Source organism: Archocentrus centrarchus, chromosome 8 (assembly GCF_007364275.1).
Source record: "Archocentrus centrarchus isolate MPI-CPG fArcCen1 chromosome 8, fArcCen1, whole genome shotgun sequence".
In the NCBI taxonomy this organism is placed as follows: domain Eukaryota; kingdom Metazoa; phylum Chordata; class Actinopteri; order Cichliformes; family Cichlidae; genus Archocentrus; species Archocentrus centrarchus.
The window spans coordinates 10764949-10771375 of NC_044353.1; positions in this window are offsets into that span (position 1 = coordinate 10764949).

Genomic DNA, 6427 nt, shown 5'->3' on the forward strand with positions numbered 1-6427 from the left:
GGGGGGGCAAAGGTCACAGTAGGCCATAAAAGCAAAGGCTTGTGTGGAGCTGATAAATACTGTCGGCTATAAAAGCCAGGTGGATTAAGCCTGTAAAAGTCTTTACAAAAGTGCTCGTAAAAATCAGCGTCACTGCATTTTCAGAAAAAAACATTTTAGTCCATACGGGCACTTCAGAATAATTAAAAATCCTCAACAAATTGCCCGTGATGGTACCTTCCAGCTAAAATGGTCTGCATTCAAACAACAAAGCTTAAAAACATCATGAGTGTATCTATGCAAATTTTGTGATTATGACCCAGTTAATACAGCATTGCAATTATTATCACAATTATTACATAATTTTATCAGAGCGGCAGGTCATGATCTGAGTTGTAATAATCTGATAACTGCTTTGATTTTTTTTTTTCTGTTTCCAACAAACAGTATAACCTCTGCCATAGAGCTCAAAAACTAATATTTGGTGCAACTAACCAGACACTGTTAATCACATTTTCTTTGGAGCTAACATGAGATGGAAATCTTTGACTTTCAGTGAAACATATCATTGCATAGAATATGTATTGTCATGATTATTGATTCATTAGACTAACTATCAGGAGTTTAGACTCTTAATGGAGCCAGTTTCACATGAATTTGAGCAATTTGACTGGACTGATTAAAAGAATTTGAGTACAGATTAATTCTGTACATCTTCTGGCTGGTCTGAGGATTTCTGCTGATTTTTCAAACAGCTGTGTGTCGTGTTTACTTACGTTTAACAAACTCACTATTAATGCCTAAACCCAGTTGCACAAAACCAGTAAACATATCTATTCAAATGCTCAACATTTCTTCCTGTACATCACACAGCCTCCTGTCCATCTGCCACCTTACAGGGTCATAAACATCTTAAACAAATACACACATATGACGTTGTAATAGCGCTGTCATAAGCCCCACTGCAGTTAGACGTAAAGAGGCTTTCTGTATGTTTCTACCTGGAGTTTTATTATCCCAGAGGAAATTATAATGTGCTAAAAGGAACAGGAGTCTTTCTTTTATTGTCTCATCTTGGCTGTTTAATGGCAACTGGACAGCATTAACAGTGTCTGTTACTTTTATTCAGAGAAAATGTCTCCAAAGCACTTTCCCTTCAACAGGAAAGCAGATAAGAAGGTTGTGTTAATGGAGGTCCGAACAGGTGGTTTAGTATGTAGGCCAAACACACACACACAAGTTTCAACAGACACTAAATACACCAGAACTGAAATTCAAAATAAATATATATAACATTTATGACTGAAGATTAGTATTCATTAAAATTTTGCTGCATGACACTGATACCAATAACTGTCCCCATCAAGTGCACAATTTGCTCCTGGTGAGTAAAAAAAAAAAAACTTTTAAATTAGAATAAGCGATATAATAATAAATGATTCATCTGTTTGTGGTATTTTTAAATATTTAATCTTCAGTATGGTCTGAGAGCAAACAACAACTTAGGGAAAACATGCTGGCTTTAATCTTTTCGTGATGTCAACACAATAAATAATCTTAACTTACAAAAGAGCCAACCTCATGCTTCAAACAAAGGTTAATGCTATAGGACTCCTGTGTGCTCAGCTTGGAGATAGCACAGGGATTTGGGTCAATGTAAGATAAAAATTTTAGTACTAATGATTAGCCTGTTTATGATTTGTCAATAATTGCCTGGTGCCTGCTTTCTCACATGCACCATATTAACCATGTAGACTGGCAGTGTACTAATAAATCAGGAACTTACTGATAACTGAAAGTCAGACAAAAGTCTGTCAGTGTGGTCAAAATGCAAGTTAACCTACATTTATCAAGATGTGTAATATTCATTCATCGTATCACACTAGACCAAAATGGTTCACACATTACTTTGTGATGTGGCGTTATTACTCGTACTGAAATCCAGATTGATGCAGTGTTATTGCAAAAAGATAAAACAGGAAAGTGATTTATGGTTCCAGTTTTAAGCCTGGGACTTATTGCAAAACTGCCCATTTCATAACATGCTGTTAAAAAACGAGTTTAGCTCCATTTAGCTCAGCTTATGTCTGTGTAGATTCTCAGTCATCCAGGTCATAGTAGTCTCTGGAGCTTGAAAAAAGCTGTACATCTGCATCTAAAGGAGAAAGGGCACTCCTTTGAGGATGCCAACCTTCACATTTTGGACCAGGAAGACAGATGGTTTGAAAGAGGAGTAAAAGAAGCCATCTATGTCCATTGTCAACAACTGAACACAGGATTATGTCACCAACTTTTGCCCATTTACAGTCCTGAGCTCCCTCCCCAGGCACCTTTCACACCTTTTTTTGCGTCTGTTTAATTCCTGTTATTTCCTTGTTATATGTCGACTTAAGCAAAAATGGCTCATCTTACCACAAAGTCTATTATTGTAAAAACTTAATCCAAACCAGATCATTTCATTGACAAGAAGCTTTTACGGTTTCAGCTTATAAGGCTAGGCTGCACTCCCAGACAGTGTGGAAAATCACATATTTTGGGAGTTAAAGTGTTCTCACTTTCATGTGTAACACAAACTGAGGGGCTGTTTGTTGTGCCCTGCCCTCTTCTGGCATGTTCAGTTCATCTGTTTTGACTGAAAAGAGCAGCATGACTGTCAGTGGTCTTGCTGTGCACGTGGATACAGGTGGTAATAAATGTAGCAATATTAATTAACTGCATTTGCATTTGTGCTTGTGTTTAGATTTGAATATGACCACATTACAGCTTTGCAAATATATTTTGACACAACTTCCTTGCTACCACTGCAAAAAGTAAAAGGTGAGCAGAGGTAATGCCTTTTTCTGAGTGCTGCTATTGCGCTCTCATTCTGCCCTCTTGTGGCTGTCTTGCCACAGTGAGGAAGAGAAATTATGGAGAAAATAAAATGTAACATATATAATATAATTCAGTTTGCACAATGTTAAACGACATTCTGCCTCTTTCTTATTTGTAAATAAAATATACAAAAGCATAACTGGCATTCTGGGCCACATGGATCATTTCTGTTGCCTTATTCATTTGTTTTAGATAATACATCTGCAAGATTTGAATGAAAAACAAACCTGCAGATGTTTACCTTTTTCCATGGGTTAGGTGATCCTCTAAACTAGGTTATAAGTATACCAAGTAAAAATTTAAGTTTTTTTAGTAAGTAAATTCCACAGTCTAATCAGCTGTCCTTTTTACACACATTCTATGATCTCAATCATAATGCAACTGAATACTGCAGGCTGGATTAGGTTGGTTTAGGGCAGTGTTTTTTTGCTTCCACTGTATAACACAGGTTCACGCCAACTTGCTACTGTGGCATTTTCTGCTGATGTTTAAATTCCATAGAGAATCTTTTGGTCAATAATCACCCTCAATGTCAGCATCAGTATTGATGCCAGGAAGCAGAAGTAACCAAAACTTTTAAAATGGTGTTTCCCAGACTGCAGGTCTACACTGTAACCAGTATACAACAGTATACAAAAGAAGTACACAGCTACCCTGATGTCATCTATTGGTTTGTGGACTACCTTATCAAGCACTTCGCTCTCAGACTGCTGGCTTACTTGTGGTTCCTCGGATAATCAAGAGTAGAGTGGGAGGCAGAGCCTTCAGCTTTCAGGCCCCTCTTCTGTGGAACCAGCTCCCAGCTTGGATTTGGAAGACAGACACCCACTCTATTTCTAAGATTAGGCTTAAAACTTTCCTTTATGATGAAGCTTATAGTTAGGGCTGGCTCAGGTGACCCTGAACCATCCCTTAATTATGCTGCTATAGGCCTAGACTGCTGGGGAGTTCCCATAATGCACTGTTTCTTTTCATTCACTTTTTTTACTCTGTTTACACTTCACTGTGTATTTAATCATTAGTTATTTTTAATCTCTGGCTCTCTTCCACAGCATGTCTCTTGTCCTGTCTCTCTCCCCTCAGCCCCAACCGGTCTCAGCAGATGCTGCCCCTCCCTGAGCCTGGTTCTGCTGGAGGTTTCTTCTTGTTAAAAGGGAGTTTTTCCTTCCCACTGTTGCCAAGTGCTGCTCATAGGGGGTTGTTTTGAGTTTTCTCTGTATTATGGTAGGGTCTTTATCTACAATATAAAGCGCCTTGAGGTGTTGTGATTTGGTGCAATATAAATAAAATTTAATTTAATCATCAACTTTACTACAATGGCAAATTTACTGCCACTGCAGTAAAGTTGTTCTTTTACAACAAAGGTGTTGCTAGAGCCCAGGCAACATATATCAATAGGGACAATGTGCTGATATATCAGAATTGGCATTTATAATGGCCAATAAAGGAAAATTTCAAAAGTAAAGAAGAGATGGGAGAAATGCCTTACAACCATGTTATGAATAATATTACATAGTTTGTCCACCAGAGGGCCTTCTGCTACTTTCCTTTTGGCAACAGGTATTGGAAGGTCACATTCAAAATAAGGAGCTGATCTGAAGCGAGTTGGGCAGAGCATAAGCAGCCACAACTTGTTGTGGCAATAAAACAAGATTATTTTTAAACTGCACTGTCATATTTTCTTAGTAAGGACTCTTAAATACCTACACATAACAAATGTTAGGGGACTTTGTTTGTATTTCCTGTATCTGAAAAAATATCAGCTGATATATCAGATTTTTGCAACACCATATATCAGTCTTAAAATCCTGTATTGGTCGGACTCCGGCTTCAGCCTCTTCTGATTCATTTTTCCCCCCAGAAATAGCAGCTTTATTATAGATTTAGGTTGTTTACTTTATTGGAAATGACTTTTAGTTTTGCCTCTGTACACCATCACATAACGCAAACAATCATGATGTGACTGAAGTGCAGACTTTCAGCTTTAATTCAAGGAGTTTAACAAAAGTGTTGCATTAACTGTTTAGAAATTACAGCCATTTTTATACACGATCTCCCATTTTCAGGAGCTCAAAAGTAACTGGACAAACTAACATCATTTTAAATATAAGATCTGTTTTTAATAAATGGATGAAAACCCTTCACAGTCAGTGACTGTCTGAAGTTGAGGACTCACTGTTACCACTCTGCCAGGCCTTCACTGCCCCTCAATCACAGCTTGATGCTGGATTTAAAAATCCCATGTGGTGGTGTGCAGAGGCAAACCTACAAAAATGGTGTCATTGTGCAAATATTTACAGGCGTAACTGTAACAAATGCAGCTGATGTGCACATGGCAGGAGACAGTGATCAAATTGACTCTAGGGTTCATGTCATTTAAAGCTTGAGGGCATGCATATTAAACAACTGCATATTTGGCTTCTATTCTAGGATCCCTTTGGAAGAACAGAGCCAAGTCTTGGCTTAGGCGACATAGGATGCGCAGTTCTGATATAGAAAGCCTTTAGTTAATTTTAAATGCATCAATACTCCCAGCCATAACAGGAAGGACTGCGATCCTGCAGCTATCCTGCTTTAAAAAGTCCATCATAGTCCCTGTCCCAAAGAAACCACACCCCAGCAGCCCCAATGACTTCAGGCCCATAACACTCACCTCAGTGGTGATGAAGTGTTTTGAGAGACTCATCAAGACATTCATCACCTCCTCACTGCCCACCACCCTCGACCCACTACAGTTTGCATACCGGCCAGACAGATCCACAGGTGACGTCATAACCTTCCTCCTCCACAAGACCCTTTCGCACATAGACAGTGGTAAGGGGAACTATGTGAGAGTGCTGTTTGTAGATTACAGCTCAGCATTCAACACCATAGTTCCCTCCAGGCTGGTCTCTAAGCTGTTGGACCTGGGCCTGGGCCCATCACTGTGCAGGTGGGTTCACAGCTTCCTGACCAGCAGACCACAGGTGGTACGAGTGGGTCACCTCACCTCATCCTCCCTCACCCTCAACACTGGATCCCCCCAAGGCTGTGTGCTCAGCCCTCTGCTGTACTCACTGTACACCCATGACTGCGAGGCCACGTCAGAGTCCAATGTCATCATCAAGTTTGCTGACGACACTGCTGTTGTGGGACTAATCTCCCACAATGAGGAGACAGCCTACAGGAGAGAGGTCTCCCGCCTGGAGAACTGGTGCCAGGAGAACCACCTCCTGCTCAACGTCAGCAAAACAAAGGAACTGATCGTGGACTTCAGCAGGAAGCAGCAGAGGGACTACCATCCACTTGTCATCAGTGGTGCTGAGGTGGAAAGTGTGGACACTTTCAAATACCTGGGAGTGACCATCTCACGGGACCTGTCCTGGACTCATCACATAAACATCACTGTGAAGAAGGCCAGACAGCGTCTCTACCTCCTCAGGCGGCTGAGAGACTTCAAGCTCCCACTCAAGGTGCTCAGGAACTTTTACATCTGCACCATCGAGAGCATCATGCGTGGGAGCATCACCACCTGGATGGGAAACTGCACCAAGCAGGACTTCATGGCCCTAAAAAGGGTGGTTCGTTCAGCTGA